Source organism: Papio anubis, chromosome 12, assembly GCF_008728515.1.
Source record: "Papio anubis isolate 15944 chromosome 12, Panubis1.0, whole genome shotgun sequence".
NCBI classification, from domain to species: Eukaryota; Metazoa; Chordata; class Mammalia; order Primates; family Cercopithecidae; genus Papio; species Papio anubis.
Window position 1 is genome coordinate 23,386,097 of NC_044987.1, and position 18,635 is coordinate 23,404,731.

Consider the following 18,635-nt stretch of genomic DNA (forward strand, 5'->3'; position numbering starts at 1 on the left):
TGAATGTGCAAAATTGCTTAAATTTTAGCTTAACTTTAAAAGCATCTGTGGAATGATGGAGGGACCATGACCACAGGAGAGCCTGGCAAGAGAACCCTGCAAATGTCCCTTGAGGGAGTCACTCATATTTTGTATTCTCCTATTCAAATCAACCTCCGTGACTCAATGTTTCCTTGCATTTTGTGCATTTTGCTTTGCAGTTAGAATTGGCTGAATGTTACCCGTGACACTGAGCCAGTGCCTTTTTATTTTCTCACATTTGCATTCAGCCATTTGAGGGCTGCATTTTGTCCCCGTTTGCTCCCAAGATCTGGTTTGTCTGCCATGGCCCATCCATTGCTGTTGACTTACTATTTCCTCACTTGACATTTCAGCAGCTTCGCTTCTCACTTTCTACCTTCAGCATGAATGTTCAAGGGAAGTTTTTCACACCCCCATTCACACTTGTTCTCTCTCCCCCTGCTTCTTAAAGCTTGTGAGCCCAGCTCAGATGTCAGTTTTAGGCCCAGAGAGCCTTCTCCTGCATGGGCTCCTCAGCCTGAGGCTGTGCCATGCAGATTGTGGTGCACCTGACCACATGTGCCTCTCTGAAGGCCATTCCAAAGGAGGATGAGTGTGTGGTTGCAAAATGTACCTTTTATGGGCATCAGAGACAAACTCAGGGATTTCAAGCAGTGTTCAGTTTACGGTACTGGTGGTGAAGGAGGTTTTGTCCTATTTTGGCAAATTTGGAGACAGGGACAAAACAGATGGGAGACTCTTAACCACAAAGAAATGTCTTACAAAAAAATGGGAGAAGAACTCTCAGAAGTGATTGAAAAACCTGTGTCTGTATGTATAAGGCACTGTGGATATATAAGGTATCATCATGGTAGGGGGCTAGGAGAAAGGTATAGGGGAAGACTGTTGTACTATTTCTGCAACTTCTTGTGAGCCAACCACTTCAATATAGAAAGTTATAGTAGTCGTAGTAATTTAAAATATTTAAAAAACCTGTGTCTACTTTTGTACCTGTGTCCATATCTATATCTCAAGAAATTTTACTGCAGATTTACTATTGGAAATTGAGAAGAGCCAGCTTTGTTATGCCTCTGCCCTGTGGCTTTGAATTTCTCACATGCCACAGTCCCTCTTTAAAAAATATGTGTTATAACAGCTTTTTGAGACAGAATTCACATATCATATAATTCACCCAGTTAAAGTGTACAGAGTTGGTCAACCATCAGTCTGAAGTCTCACACCCACTAGCAGTCACTCCTTATTCCTCTCATACACCTCCCTCAAGTCCTAGGTGACTATGAATCTGCCTTCTGTCAATATGGATTTGCCTATTCTAGAAATTTTATGTAAGTGGATCATACAACACGCAGTCTTTAGTGACTGGCTTGTTCACTTAGCAAACTTTCTTCACAGTTAGTCCGCGTTGTAGCATGGATCAGCACTTCAGTCCTCTTTATTGCTGAATAATATTTCGTTATATAAATATATAGAAATTTTGGCTGAGCGCGGTGGCTCACACCTGTAATCCCAGCACTTTGGGAGGCTGAGGCAGGTGGATCAGGAGGTCAGGAGATAGAGACCATCCTGGCTAATGCGGTGAAATCCTGTCTCTTCTAAAAACACAAAAAATTAACCGGGTGTGGTGGCAGGCGCCTGTAGTCCCAGCTACTCGGGAGGCGGAGGCAGGATAATTGCTTGAATTTGGGAGGTGGAGGTTGCAGTGAGCCAAGGTCACGCCACTGCACTCCAGCCTGGGCAACAGAGTGAGACTCCATCTCAAAAGTAAATAAATAAATAAATAGCATTTATTTAGCCATTCATGAGTTGATAGACATTTGGGTTGTTTCTACTTTGTGACTAATGTGAATAATGCTTCTATGAACACTCATGAGCAAGTTTTGTGTGTTCATATGTTTCCAACTCTCTTGGGTACGTATCTGGATCATATGGTAACTCTATGTTTAACATTTCAAGGAAGTGTAAAACTGTTTACAAAAGCAGCTGCACCATTTGGCATTTCTACCAGTAGGGTTTGAGGGCACTAGTTTTTCCACATCCTCGACAATACTTGTTATTTTCTCTCCTTTTGATTATAGCTCTCCTTGTGGGTATAAAGTAGTATTTCACTATGGTTCTAATTTGCATTTCCCTGATAATTAATGACATTGAACATGTTTTCATGTGTTTATTGGCCATTTGCACATGTTCTTTGGAGAAATTTAGAACCTTTGTCCATTTTTAACTTGGATAATTTATCTTTTTATCATTGAGTTGTAAGAGTTCTTTATATATTCTAGATACAAATCACTTATCAGATATATAATTTGCAAATATTTTCTCCAATTTTGTAGATTGTCTTTTTACTCTCGATGGCATCATTTGTAGACACATCTCCTCTTGAAGTCTCAAAATCTTTATGAATATATAGTCATGTACTGCAAAATGATGTTTCAGTTGATGACAGACTGCATAGATGACAGTGGTCTCATAAGTTTATGGTATCATATATTTTACTGTACCTTTTCTATGTTTAGATATGTTTAGATACACAAACACTCACCATTGTGTTATAATTACCTACAGTATTCAGCAGTGACACTCTACAGGTTTGCAGCCTGGGAGCAACAGGCTATACTGTAGTGCCTAGAGTGTGTAGCAGGCTATTCCACCTAGGTTTGGGTAAGTACATTCTATGTGGTTCACACAATGACAAAAATCGCCTCTGGATGCATTTGTCAGAATGTGGTCTCAACCTTACATGATGCATGACCACATATCACGATACACTGAATAAAAGTCAACCCCACAATTTTTTTAAGGTACTATGGGTAGAAGCTAAAACATTGCAGTTAAAAGTTGCAGGGCGGGCGTGGTGGCTCACGCCTGTAATCCCAGCTCTTTGGGAGGCTGAGGCGGGCAGATCACGAGGTCAGGAGATTAAGATCATCCTGGTTAACATGGTGAAACCCCATTTCTAATAAAAATACAAAAAAATCAGCCAGGCATGGTGGCAGGTGCCTGTAGTCCTAGCTACTCGGGAGGCTGAGGCAGGAGAACGACATGAACCTGGGAGGCAGATGTTGCAGTGAGCCGAGATCGTGCTGCTGCGCTCCAGCCTGGGTGACAGAGCGAGACTCTGTCTCAAAAAAAAAAAAAAAAAAAAAAAAAAAAAAAAATTGCCAGAAGTTGTCTGTCTTGCTAAAAGTGAGATTCAGTACTTCTTGGGGACACCCTTGCTCTTGCAGAATCAACTGAATAGGCCCTTTAGCTGCACAAATATAAGCCAAGTCCCAACTTATTGCACGGATCACAGTTTTCTTCATGATGAGGCTTTAAACAGAGAAGGTGCGTTCTTTTGGTTAGTGTAAACTCCTGGGAATGTTTTAGTCAAAGCAACAATTTTGCAGATTTGCTTTTGTTTATTTAGTGGTGGAATGGGTGGGGAAAAAGTGTTTCTTGGCGGTCTGTGCACCGTGCCTGCCCTGTGGCTCATTCTGACAGAGATGGATGGTGTTTGTGTGTTTATCTTACAGTTATGTAGGAGAGATGAGCACAGAGAAAAGAAGTCATAGGGACTGCTTTCCAAAGAAGCCTTCTGCTATTCTGGGCTTACCCAGTGTGACTTTGGGGCCCAGGTTGCAAAGTGTAGCACTGAATCAAACAGAGAGTGATTCTCCCCTCTGTGCAGACTGAAAGTGGTGTGTTGAGGGCGCTGGGGTAGCACCCTTGGAATAGATATAGATGTTTCTGCAAAGGCATCATTGGTATTCGATACAATGAGGCTCTTCGCACAGCTTTAAGATTAGCAGCCCAAGAGGAGATAGAACAGGAGAGGTTGGGAAAGAGCAGAAAAGAAGCACGTGGTGTCTGAATCACAAAGTTGTGATGCATCCAGGAACAACTGAGGTTCATCTGGACAGGGGAAGTCTGAAGTTTAACCATCAAGCTGAGACATTGTAATGTGGGGTCCTGTAACTGCAGTAGTACCCACAGGTTGCCTTTATAATGAAGTGGGGCTGGATCAGAAGTCACACGCTGGCAGCCTGGTGGCCAAATGTGATTACTCTGTGGACATATTTGACTTGATCAACACAACTTTCAATTAGATTTGAATTTAAATATCTATGGTGCACATGTGTTCCTTCTTTAGTTTACCACAGACCCTACCACTCCCTATTATCTCATACCATCCTCATTCGCACATTCATGCTACCCACCAGTCCTCTGTGGCTATCTAAGTTACTGATTCCTTGATTAGTCTCTAAAATGTCCTTTCTTTTTTGACATACTGTGGTTCAGCCTGGCTTTGGTAAGAGGGTTTTGAATATCCCAGCCCAGTCTGTGGACCTACAGACTCGACCAGCAGTCCCGAATATGGGGGTGGGGATACCCATTGTGGTCAATCATCAACTGTGATTCTGGGAGGTGATTGCTATTTTACCATCTTTTAATGCCATTTTGAAATGAACTGATGAACCAAGAGTGAGAAACTGTCTGGAGGAAGCCAAACTTCACACGCTTTATGAGACATGAATACCAAGCAAGCATTGCCTGACTCCGTAACATCCAAATCTGCTCCTAGGATGGGTTCTAGAACCAGTTCTTAATTTTTGCCATACACTTGAATAAATCTATGTCAGCGTGTTTTTCCTTCACGAGGTTTTAGTCACTAACCATTAAATGTATCTTTGGTGATTGATCGTATTTTAAATATCAGTGAGCAGGTGGCAATGTCATCTTTTGGGTCAAGGATGTTTTCCAAATCTCTTGGAATTTCACCACACAGAAACTGTCTATTCTGTTGGATATAGTTTGGATGTTTGTCCCCTCCAAACCTCATGTTGCAATGTGATCCCAGTGTTAGAGGCAGGGCCTGGTGGGCAGTGTTTGGGTCATGGGTGTGGACCCCTCATGAATGGCTTGGTGTCATCCTTGTGGTAATGAGGGATTCTCACTCTATGAGTTCATGTGAGAGCTGGTTGTTTAAAGGGAGCTGGCACCTCATTCTCTCTCTCGGTCCCCTTCTCACCATGTGACACACTTACTCCCACTTCACCTTCTGCCTTGAGGAAAAGCTTCCTGAGTCCCTCACCAGAAGCCAAGCAGATGCTGGTGCCATGTTTGTTTAGCCTACAGAACTGCGAGCCAAATAAACCTCTTTTCTTTATAAAGTGCCCAATCTCAGGTATTCCTTTATAGCAACACAAAACAGATTAACACGCTGCTTATCAGAAGGCCAATCCTGAGAGTTAAGGGAACTCATTTAGTAAGAAAATGACTTCTTTCTCTAGACATGTTAGTTCTATTCTTCTAGTGACAATATTATCAAATTACAGATGAGTAATGCCTTATATATTTTAAAATCAACTCATGGGATTATCTCACAGGATCCTGACTTCTAGGAGATGACAGGGCAGACAGGATTGTTCTGACTTTATGCAGAAGGGAGTTGAAACACAGAGAAATTAAGAGCCTGCTCAAAGACATACAAGTAGATAAGTGTTTGAAACATAAAACTCCATGAGTTCTGTTACATAGTACATTCAAATACTTTTTTATAAAGAAAATAGCATGTACTCTAGATGCTTCTTTGTAAACAATATTTACACAAGACTCCTAATTCCTTATTGTGTGCTTTTTCTCCCTTCCTCTTTCTTCTCCTGATCTGGAAGCCCGCAGACTAGAGCAACAATTGTGATCAAGACAAAGCTGACTTGAAGATACCCAAGCTCAGGTCAGTGTGCAATTTTATGATAAATTACTGAAAGGATGTTCTTAGAGAAAAGGTTAAGTGTGGTGGTGTTGAGAACCACTGGCATGTAAAAAGCATAACAAAATCAGTGTAGCATAGAAAGAAAAGACAGTCTACCATGAACTTGATCTAATAGAATCAAATCAAATAATGCCCATGGTCACACAAGCAGGATATAAGAACAGCAATCTCTGATCAAGACATTCCTGTGCAGATAAAACCTGCCCAAGGGGCTGACCATGGTTTGCATTAGCAAGGCTACACTCCCCGGGAAAGAAGTGATTTCAGGAAGTGCATCAGCTAAAAGCGTGTGAAGTTCAGAGCCAAGAGTAAGAAAACAATTAGAAACAGACATCTTCTGCTTTACCACAGCTTGACCAGAGAAAAGTGGAGATGGTTTATATAAGCAACAGGGATCCTCAAAAGAAAGAAATCTAGCTTATGAGAAAATGTTTAGGGAAAATTCAATTTTCCTAGGAAAAAGAGACTGTAGTATTTGAATGAGTCCTGTGGGTAGGCACCTTGGAAGAATCATGGCACTCTTAACAGTCTGCACAATTACACTGGGGTTTGTCCCTCCTGCAAATGTCTACTTGAGGGAATGCGCATGAGGCAGTAGTTTGTAGACTTGAGCTTGTGTTACTGTTGTGAAATCCAGTCACTAACTCTAAATAAGGCCCTAAGAAACATTGAGAACTTGATTCTGTGGAAATATTAGCTGTTTACAGTCATGAGAGAATTGAATTCTAAGAGATTGTGCAATAAATAAACTGTCCATTACTGACAGTCACTAAGAGCTATAATTAAGAGAAAAAGCTCTCATTCAGAAGAAACAAATGGCTGGACAAATAAACAGGATTCTCTTTAGTAAATTTTCTAATTTATTTTCTTAATGGCAGCTCATTGATTGAGAACCACTGTGTTAGGCCATATATATCTAAAGGGTATTGTCAAGAGGTTTCTTTTTCTGGGCAGATGTCCCCATTTTTGGTCACTCGTTTTTGCCTAGGTTTTCTCCTGTACTCTTTAGTGGATTTTTTGGCATAATGGGAGAACTGGCAGGGTAAGCCTGCCAGAGGTCTGTTTACATGAGAAGAGAACTCATTCTAACGAAGGGAGAGCTGAGAAGCAAGGGCTTAACTCAAGGACATTCTGGGTGAGTACAGGAGGGGAAGAGTGATGCTAAATGCAGCCCAGGGGTTTATCACTCAGCTGTCCAATGATTCAGCAACTCTGGATTCATATCTGAGTCCTGGGTTCAGGTAGCTCTGGTAAAAAACAGAAAAACCAATCAAAGATTGGTTTGCTAAAATCTCCATGGGCTACCGAGAGCTGAAGATGTCAGCAGAATTGGTGCCAGTGGAAATAGGAGAGAGTGCCCTTGTCGCTGACAGCAGTGTCTCTGTAGTGGTGTGCGTGTGGTGTGGCACGGAGACTGACAGCAGATGCAGCGGGGACATTGATGGAATCAGCTCTTTCTGCTGGCATCAGCAGTGTCTTCCATGGTCAAGGACAGAGAATGAGGAATCCAGATGAGCCTTGCTCAGTTGGCAGCCTTAGCAGAGGCACTGGCAGGGCTGGCGGGAACCATAGCACAGCTGCTCCTTTGTCATCTGCAGCAACGGAAGTCATTATTACGGTGATCCAGGGCAGAAGAGAAAAGTCGGGGGGACGTGGGGACAGGCATGTGCCAGCCAAAGCATGAGCTTGTGCCTTCCCAGAATTATTTGGGAAGAATTTCAAGGGCCTGAGCTTTCTTGAAGACTGTGAGTGAGTAGATTCTAAGAAATTCTGTTTTGTGGCTGCATTCCCATTTTAGCCACAGGGAGGTATGTGCTGGGGGACCACAGATGATACAATGAAAAGGAGAGCCTGTGTTCTCTGAGTTACAAGCCTAATTTTAGGGGTAGGATGGACCAATTGGTTCTGCAAAGGGAAGGGATGAGTGGATTTCTTAGGTTCAGGTGGTGAGCAATTTCTCCCTTCTGCTGACTGTAGGAAGGAAACAAGAGAAAAGAAGTCTGGTATAATCATTACACCAAAAAGATACATGAATTCAAATGTTTACTACAATAGCAGACATATGAAATCAACCTAAGTGCCCATCAATGGATGATTAGATAAAGAAAATGTGGTGTATATATACAGTGAAATAATCTTAAGCCATAAATAAGAAATGAAATCCTGTCTTTGCAGCAACATGGATGAAACTGGAGGCCACTATTTTAAGTAGAGCAGCCAGAAACAGAAAAATACACATCTGTACTTATGAGTGAGTTAAAATACTTACCATAGACATAGGATGTAATAATAAACAAAGGGGACTCAGAAAAGTGGGGGCGTGGGGGGCATGATAAGACATTATAAAGGTGTGGTAAATTGACCAGGATGATGGATACACTAAAAGCCTGGACTTCACCACTATGTAGTCTATCCATGGCAAGTACATGTAGCCACTACATTTATACAAATAAAAAATTTTTTAAAAGAAAAAACGTCTGTGAGATGGAATATGCAGTAATTTCAAAGCTGGTTAAGAAAAAAAAAGGAAGGATTTGGAGTTGGGAATGGAAATAGAAATCCAAGATAGCACCAAGGCAAGTAACAGTTCATAAGGTCAGCAAAGGGACATGAGAAGGAGGAAGTCTGATGGGGAAGAGCAGTGAATTAGAGAGAAGACAGTCATGAAGAGAGGAAAGTCAGGCAAAGGACCTGAAGAAGGAAGTTAAGTGAAGGACTGGAAGAAGGTCTGGAGAAGGTAAGTCTCGGTATCTGAAACACAAAACACACTGGGCCTTTGTAAATTTGGAATGGTGAAGAGCTCCTCAACCTGGTATACAAACTAACTGCAATTACCCAAATAAGAAGTGATTGGCCAGGCATGGTGGCTCAAGCCTGTAATTCCAGCACTTTCAGAGGTCAAGGTGCTAGATTACTTGAGCCAGGAGTTTGAGACCAGCCTGGCCAACATGGTAAAACCCTGTTTCTCCAAAAAAATTCAAAAATAAATAAAATAAAATAAATAAATAATAAAATAAATAAATAAAAATTTTTCTGTTTCTGAGTTGTTTCACTTAAAATAGTGGCCTCCAGTTTCATCCATGTTGCTGCAAAGACAGGATTTCATTTCTTATTTATGTCAAAAGATTATTTCACATGGTGGCATATGCCTGTAATCCCAGCTACTTGGGAGGCTGAGGCACAAGAATCACTGAAACCCAGGAGACAGAGGTTGCAGTGAACCAAGATCACAGATCACACCACTGCACTCCAGCTTGGGTGACAGAGTGAGACTGTGTCTCAAAAAATACAAATAATACATAAAAGAAATGGTTGAGGCTTAAATGGGAACATAACAGAATATGGGAGGAGGAAGAGTTGAATTTGGGGAATAGGGGAAGAAGTGGCTATTGGCTTTAATGAGAACTAGGAGTCAGGAGAACTGTGTGTAATCATTGCAGGAGCTTGTTGAGGGCAGAGTTCCCATCTCAGTGATCTTTCTCATCTTAGGACTTAGCACAGAGCACATAGTCGGTGCTAAATAAATATTGTTCAACTGAAAGCTTTTCATAAGGTTATATGCTTGAAATAGTATCGCCAAAGGGTGTTTGCATGTTACTTGTTTATTCTTCCTCTTTCTTTCTCTCTCTCTCTCTCTCTTTCTTTCTTTTCTTGCCAGACTCTCGCTCTGTTGCCAGGCTAGAGTGCAGTGGCATGATCTCAGCTCACTGCAACCTCTGCCTCCGGGGTTCAAGCAATTCCCCTGCCTCAGCCTCCCGAGTAGTTGGGACTACAGGCGTGTGCCACCACGCCTGGCTAATTTTTTTGTTTGTTTGTATTTTAGCAGAGACAGGGTTTCACCACATTGGCCAGGATGTTCTCGATCTCCTGACCTCGTGATCCACCTGCCTGGGTCTCCCAAAGAGCTGGGATTACAGGCATGAGCCACCACACCCAGCCGTTTCCTCCTTTTTCTAAATACATTTTTTAAAAACTTATTTTTTAGTTCCAAGGTGTATGTTTCTTATTGTGTCATGAACAGATAAACATTTTGATTCTTCATACTTCTCTAGTTTTTAAAAAATACATCCTGAGGCACTTCAGCTTCCTGGTTAAATAGGCATTCCAAAATATCTGGACCTCATTGCAGAGACTGCGCTATTGGTCGATTAGCTTCCTTTTTGATATATTGTTTAGAGTTGGGGTTGGCGTGTCAATGGAATCGGCTGATGGGGCAGAAGAAATGAGTTTTGTTAATAACCTAAGATCCTTATCAATGGCCCTTCTGATCGTGGTATTGACTTCAAACTTAAATCACTTCATTACTATAGATGGAAAGCTGAGCTGGGTTAAGCACAATGAGAGACTTTTATAGATAGGATCACAACAAATGTTATTTTCCTGAGTTCTGCATGTCCTGACCTGGGACCTGCATGGGCAAATGCATAAGGAGAGCTTTTGGAAAACTGTCTATACCTAAAATAACTGGATGGGATAGTGGGCATTGTGAAGAGAGTAGCGCTATCATGAGGAAACCTCTGGGGTGGAACTTGAGTTCTAGTTCCAACAATGCCAGTTGACCTTGAGAAAGTCACCTAACTTCCCTAGGTATCACTTTCCTCCTCTGTCAGTGCAGTTGAAATAGATGAATCCTGAGATTCTGTTCCACTCTAAGCAGCTATTATATTTCTTGTTGCTCTCCAAATTTAGAAGACATAGTGCATTTTTATTGTTGGCTACTTACTGTTGCATTTAGCTTTATTCTAAAATGTGGGTTGACTCTAGTGAGTACTGTCAGTCAGAGGTTAGGAAGCATCAGGAAGGGGCTAGAGATGAAGAGAGAGGCTCTCTATTAAGAAGAACCCTTTCCGCAATCAGTATTCTGTGTAGTATGGGAATGGGAAAAAAGATAAATGCTTTCACATGTATTTTTTTACTTATCTACATATTAAAGGATTTTAACTAATTTAATAAAAAAGCATACATGCATATATTTTTGTTTTATTTTATTTTTAATGGAAAATAATGCTATTTATGGGGTATAAGGCGATATTTTGATATATGTATACATTGTGGAATGATCAAATCAGGTGAATTCGCAGATCTATCCAATAATTTATTATTTATTTGTGGTGAGAACGTTTAACATCCTCTCTTTTAGCTATTTTGAAATACATAATATATTAACTATATAGTCACCTTGCTGTGCAACAGATCACAGAACTTATTCTTCTTGTCCTACTGAAACTTTGTAACCATTGACCAACATCTCTTCTTTCCTGGTCCTCTCCCCTCCCCCAGTGTCTGGTAACCACCAGTCTACTCTCCACTTCTGTGAGCTCAACTTTTTAAGATTCCATGTATAAGTGAGATCATATAGTATTTGTCTATGTCTGGCTCATTTCACTTAACATAATGACCTCTAGGTTCATCTGCATTATGGCAGATGACAGAATTTTCTGATTTTTAAAGGCTGAATAGTATTGCGTTGTGTATATGTAACCCATTTTAAAAACCCATTTGCTTGTTGATAGACAGGTTGTTTCCAACAGAAGCGAATAATGCTGCAATTAACATGGGCATACAGACATCTCTTCTATTTCAATTTGGGGTGGGGTATACACCCAGTAGTGGCCTTGCTTTATCATATATAATAATTCAATTTTTAGTTTTCTGAGAAAGCTCCATACTGTTTTCCAAAATGGCTGTACTAATTACTAATACCACTGACAGTATACACATACAGGTTTATATGTGTGTTCATATATATATATATATATATATATGAGATACATATATATTCCACATATATATGAGATATATATGCCATATATATATATATTTACTAGGTGGATTAAATTTAGATAAAAGAAAGAATCATTTATTCATTAAAAAATATATCCTGAGCATCAACCACATAGCAGATGCTGTGCCAGGTCTTGGGTTATAAAGTTCAAAGAGTTTCTAAAATACACAAGAGAAAAAGTCTTCATTCTATATTTATAGTATAATAATTATACTGCAGTTGTTACTAGTTGCTAATAACCCTTATAAATAGAAGAATTAAAAAAAAAAAGATGACTTTGATTTGGTTAGTGAGTTATCCTGCAAGTCTTCTGCTGAATATAAAGAAGAGAGAATGAGAAGGAGGTTTGAAGAGGGTAGAGAAAGTTGTAAACAGCCATTTATAGAAGAGGAGAGAAAACAGAGGATGTGAAACAATTTAATGAAAAGAATTAATCATACATGTTTATATGTATGTGTGTATATGTGATACATACATTCCGTGTGTGTGTGTGTTATAAAGAGTGATTATGAGGTGGTGTTGAGGACAGCAATTAATTTAGAAGACTATGAATTTAGAGCAGGATTTTTATTTAATCATATTAGAAGTGGAGAAGTTAAATGGTAAGACAGGTAGAGGAGAATTAATTAGGACTCTGGTTGCAAGTAAAAGAAAAGCCAACCCAATTTAGCTTAAATAGGGGATACATTAGCTAAAGAACTGAAACATCCAAGAGTCCAGATGTCTAAAATAAAATTTGGTACAGGTGTTCAAATGATGTCATGAGGACTGATTTTGCTCATCTGCCTTTTCTGGATTAGTTCCATTCTGAAACAGGCAGTAATAAGGCGCCTTACTCTTCCTGGTCACTCAAGCAAAAGTCCTGGCATTTGCTCTGACTGGGCCTGATGGCTTGAGTTATTCCTGTACCTATCTCTGTGGCAACATATTGATAGTCTTGAGCCCCATCACATGTTCTACCTGTGGCATCATGGACTAGGTGGTAGAAAGAGTGGCTCCAAGGGGAATTTGAAGAACTGTCATTATGGGAAAGGTAAATAGGCACTACACAGCAAAAACCACAGAGCCTTTCTCCGAGATTTTTCAATGTGACGGTGCTTTAAGGAAAGACCCAGGGGTTAGGGTTCCCAAGAAATGGATAATTCGATGATTAATGTAGGGGGTTATGGGTCTGTCTCAGATGGGAAACAAAGCGAGAGAAGGTGAGGTGACATTGAGACGTGAAGCCAGCTGACCTTCTGGGTCGGGAGGGGACTTTGAGAACTTTTCTGTCTAGCTAAAGGATTATAAATGCACCAATCAGTGCTCTGTGTCTAGCTAAAGGATTGTAAATGCACCAATCAGCGCTCTGTGTCTAGTTAATCTGGTGGAGACTTGGTGAACTTTTCTGTCTAGCTAAAGGATTGTAAATGTACCAATCAGCACTCTGTCTAGCTAAAGGTTTGTAAATGCACTAATCAGCACTCTGTCAAAACGGACCAATCAACACTCTGTAAAACGGACCAATCAGCACTCTGTAAAATGGACCAATCAGCAGGATGTGGGTAAGGCCAAATAAGGGAATAAAAGCAGGCCACCAGAACCAGCAGCGGCAACTGGGTCGCATCCCCTTTGTGGAAGGTTTGTGCTTTTGCTCTTTACATTAAATCTTGCTGCTGCTGTTCACTCTTTGGGTCTGCACTACCTTTATGAGCTGAAACACTCACCAGCTAAGGACTGCAGCTTCACTCCTGAAGCCAGCCAGACCACGAACCCACCCTGGAGGAACGAACAACTCCGGGCGCGCCACTTTCCGCCACCTTTAAGAGCTGTAACACTTACTGCGCGAAGGTCTGCAGCTTCACTCTTGAAGTCAGCGAGACCACGAACCCCCCGTGAGGAATGAACAACTCTGGATGCACCACCTTTAAGAACTGTAACACTCACTGCAAAGGTCTGCACCTTCACTCCTGGAGTCAGCCAGACCACGAACATCTGAAGGAAAAAACTCCGAACACACCATCCTTAAGAACTGTAACACTCACCGCGAGGGTCCACGGCTTCATTCTCGAAGTTAGCGAGACCAAGAACCCACTGGAAGGTACCAGTTCCGGACACAATGTCAAGATGGGAGGTCCCTGTGATGCTGAAGAATGCTCATATTGGAATTAAGAGAGTAAGGATGGTGTGACTATTGGAGGTAAAATTATAAAGGAGAGGCAGTTTTTCAAGAATGTGATTGTGGGAGTAGTCTAACCTGTGATGGTTCTAGAAATCAGTGCCTGAAACAAGGACTTGTGTTTAGATGGTTTATTTGGGGATGTGATCCTAGGGAATTGGAGTGAGAGGCTGGGGAGAGTTAACAGGAGAGGTGGGAAATCAATGCAAGAGTATTTTAGTAAACTAGTTATTACCGTGGTGCTTGTACCTTCTGGGATCTTCTAAGGAGTGTGTACCTGTGTCTCAAAATAGGTCCAGCTGAAGAACAAAAGAGAGAAGAATTAATCCAAAAAGTACAACTCCTATTTGTCAAGTGGTTGCCTCTTGGAGTGTTAACTCCTCTTCATTTCTGGATTGTGCATGAATGGAGCCAGTAGTATTTCTTGAGGTATCCTTCAAAGAAGCCTGTGGTGCTTATTTGAGGGAAGGCATTGTCAATGAAAAGTGGGTTAAAGCCTGTCTGGAACTGATTGTTATACCTGTGCCTAGAATCAAAGGTAAGAACAAGAGCAGGTTAAGACCATGAACAAAAGGCAATCGATAGTAGTCTACACCCTTACACTGTTCACCATACAGATTTCTTAGCCTTCCACTAAGCCCAATTCATTGGTGGCCAGTTCACAATCTCTACAAATAATTTAATGTAGGTGAATCAGTGGAACCAGCTTAATTCCAACAAGTGCTAAGGCTGTATTACAGGGTCTCCTCCAATGTCAATCTTCCCCCTCAGCCAGTGGTTCAGCTGGGGGAGTTTGCTTGCCAGATGGGACAACCCAGACCTCCATCTCCAAGATGTCTGAGTCCTTAGGTTGCTTTGGCACTTTGGGGCTTTGGATGCTGTAATTGTCTGTTTATTACTATTGCTGGGTATGGAATACTGGGCACGGATTCACCATAAAGAGTCTCTTGAGTTCTCTGCCTCCGTTGTGTTGTAGAATCCTAGCTTCTCAAGGTAACCAGAGTTGACGATCTTCACCTCAATATTTTTTACTTTGCATATTGGTCCACCAGTATGAGGAGCCCAAAGAGAACAGGTGGGGGTCATAACTTGGGATCTTTAAACATCTGTTAGTGGAAAGGTCCCTTCCCATCTCACCCCCCGACCCCATCAACCAGGACATCTAGTCTAGCAGAATCCAAGTGTGTGGATATAGGAAGCAAAAATCCCCTAAGTGGGTCTATGGCAGTGATGATAGAAAGGGTTAATCTTATATTCATCTCTTGATTTTGTCGCATGTGCATTCCAGCTGTTGGGTACTCAGCACCATACACAAACTAGTATGCATATACGTCATCTTGGAGAAGAGCACTCAAACACTGCCAGTAACCATCCTAGAGCCAATGTCTTAGCTAAGTCTATAATAGGCTATTTCACTATTCTAGGCTAGCTGTGGACTAGTTGTGTACTAGTTGCATTCCTAGTTTCAGGTATTTCTTTATAGCAATGCAAGAATGGCATAACACAGGATCCGTATTTCTATGTCACCTACCTCTGTTCACTTCACACCTATGTCCTTACAGGGGGTTCTCTATGACCATCTTCTCCAAAAATATTGGGGCTTATTATGTAGGTGCTAGCCCAAAGTGAATTGCTACTGCAGTTTAGCTGGACTCAGAGGTGACCCACATAGGCAGTACCACAGGAAAATCCTGTCAAAGGGCGTAGTTGCAAGCAGTGAATTTGATCGTTTACTTTGTGTTGAGGGTCAAGTGACCTGAGGTTGGGATGAACACAGAAAATGACCTTTTTTGGGTGATTAGAGTCTGGAAGAAGCAAGATTAAAATATAAAAGACATGGAATTCTGGGGGTGAGATGTGGATGGGCAATGGGAGGGAGAACAAAGCAGGCATGTCTCTGTTGCCTCACATTAATGCCCACCAGAGAAGAGGCACTCAACAACAAGGCAAAGAGGGCAACTTGTCATGTGGATGTCAGGCAGGCTCTCTCCTCAGCCACCCCAGTGCTTGAAAAATGAGCCACTTATGGTTGGAGGCTATGCCCAAGAGCATAGACTCCCTCTTACCAAGGCTGGTCTAGCCACTGTCACAGCTGAGTGCCCAAACTGTCAGCAGGAGAGACTCTACTAAACTCTTAACGTGGCATCATCACATGAGGAAACCAGTCAGCAACTGGGAGCAGGTTGATTACATCATAGCCCTTTTACCCTACAAAGGGGTAGTAATTACTCTTTATGGAACTGATAACACCTACTCTGGTTCACACTGCCTGCCCTCCATAGCTCTCCCAGCACTACACCTAAGGACTTGCAGGATGCCTAACTTACCAGCATGGGATCTTGCATAACATTGCTTCAGACCAATGGACCAAATTTTTGGCAAAGGGCGTGTAACAATGGGTGTGTGATCATGGGATACTGTTTTACCATGAACCACATCACCATCAAAACAGAATGGTATGAGCATAAGGACAGATATATAAACCAATGGAACAGATGTGTGAGCCCAGAAATAAAATCATCAATATTCAGTAAATGGATTTTTAGCATGGATTTCAAGAATACCCAATGAGGAAAGAACGGTCCCTTCAACAAATGATCTGAGGGACACTGTATATATACATGCAAAAGAATAAAACTGTAGCCTTATACTATACACAAATGTCAACTCAAAATCGATTGAAGACTTAAAGGTAAGACTTGAAACTGGATTAGTGATTACCAGGGGTAATTTATATAGAAAAGAGGTTTAATTAGCTCATGACTCTGCAGGCTATACAGGAAACATGGCACCGGCATCCGCTCAGTTTCTGGGGTGGCTTCAGGGAACTTTTACTCAGGGAGGAAGGTGAAGCAAGAGTACGCGTGGCACATGGTGAGAGAGGGAGCAAGGAGGTTGGTGTGGGGGGATGCCATACACTTTCAAACCATCACATCTCATGAGAGCTCACTCGCTATTGCAAGGACAGCACCAAACCGGGAGGAATCTGCCCCATGACCCAACACCTCCCACCAGGCCCCACCTCCAACATTGGGGATTACATTTCAACCTGAGATATGGGGAGGGACAAATATCTAAACTGTATCAGGTCTACTCGCTTGAAATTCTTAATTTGTGCTTCTTGGACTGCTGCTATGGTTTGGCTGTGTCCCCACACAAATCTCATCTTGAATTTTAGTTCCTATAATCCCCATGTGTTGTGGGAGGGACCCAGTGGGGGGGTAATTGAATAATGGGGGCAGTTATCTCTATGTTGTTTTCAGGATAGTGAGTTCTCATGAGATCTGATGGTTTTATAAGGAGCTTTCCCCACCTTTTGCTCTGTACTTCTCTCACCTGCTGCCAGGTGAAGAAGGACATGTTAGTTTCCCATTCCACCATAATTGTAAGTTTCCTGAGGCCTCCCCAGCTGAATTGTGAGTCAATTAAATCTCTTTCCTTTATAAATTACCCAGTCTCGGATATGTTTTTATTAGCAGCATGAAAACAGACTAATACAACTGCCCAGGCCCCATCCTGAGTTGATCATTTCCATTGGGTATGATGTATTACTACTGTCCACACTCACCCTTCTGACATGGTGGATCTGATAATGCCTACATAATGATGTGTAACTCCAAATACACTAGGGCCCTGTAGCCTGGCAGACTCTGCTGCTACTTTGACAGAGAAGGATGGCCTGGTTCCAGACACTGAGGGTTCTGGGATTCTTCTTCTAGTTGTGACAGAGGCTAAAACCAGCATCATATGCACCACAGTATCTTTAGCATTGTCAGATCTGCTGGCTTATGGTCCCAAATCATAAGTTTATAACTCCATGAATTTTCACAAGCAAACACAGCCATGAAACAAGCACCAATATCAAGAAATAAAACATCATCAACTGGCAGTACACTTTAAGATTTGTCAGACAGTGTCTTATATGAGGAAACTAGGCAACAATGTTCTCAGTGGAAGTGTTAGAAAAATCATAGAAAATCTCTTTATATGGCTCTTTTTACATTGAATAAACACCAAGAATGTAGTACTCCATTATGAAACTATGTTATGGTGAGCAAACAGATATAGCATAGTCCCTGCCTTTACAGAGCTTTTATCTAATGGGGGAGAAAAATATTAATCAAGTTATTATGCAAATGACTATAAAATTGCTTCTTCTCCCTCAGCTTCCTGGCCTTCTGCCATTTTGATCTCATCTTCTTAGCCCAATCATTTAGGACCAATATTCCAGACTTGTTTCCTATCTCTGGTTCCTTTGGTCTTGGCCTCCAGTGTTGATCTTCGTGGTGTATGGTAATTGGACTCCTGCATTCATGTACAGGCTCTGACTAGACCTATCCATGACCCCAGAATCTTTTAAAGTCTTGGGAAGGAACTGCCTGATTCATCCTAGGTCGTGGTAGAGCTCTGTTCCTACCTCAAGCCACTGAGCTCCTGGTGGTGGAATGGAAGCATGGGGCAACAATGCTCCAATGGCTATCCTGACACGGAAGGGACCTCTCTGTTGGACTGAGTCAAGCTATGAACTAGTGCTCCTATCAAGCTGGTCCCGCCACAGGGAAGTCCTCCTGGAAGCTTGGTCTCAAAGCTGTTTCTCAAGCCTCCGCTTAAAGTCTATGCATTACTGAAGATTTTTCATTAATTCCTTTTTTTAAAAAACTATTTTATTATAGTGAGAACATTTAATATGAGATCGATCCTCTTAACAAATTTTTAAGTGTACAATACAGTATTAATTACTATAGGTACAAGGTACAGGTACAGATCTATATAGGTACAGATCTCTAGAACTTATTCATCTTATTTAACTGAAATTTTATGCCCATTTCCCCATTTCCCTTCCCTTAGCCCCTGGGAATCACCATTCCAGTTTCAGGTCTTACCTTTAAGTCTTTAATCGATTTTGAGTTTATTTTTGT

At 41.5% G+C, this 18,635-nt stretch overlaps 1 long non-coding RNA gene across 9 annotated transcripts in view; it reads left to right on the forward strand.

Annotated features, from left to right (window-relative positions):
• The window catches only part of LOC103877884, a 305,800-nt gene that overhangs the window by 215,416 nt on the left and 71,749 nt on the right, over positions 1-18,635 (forward strand). For all 9 annotated transcript variants that reach the window (XR_004177359.1, XR_004177357.1, XR_004177356.1 and 6 more), the window contains one exon: positions 5,673-5,734. This is a non-coding gene — a long non-coding RNA (uncharacterized LOC103877884). The remainder of the gene's footprint in view (positions 1-5,672; positions 5,735-18,635) is intronic.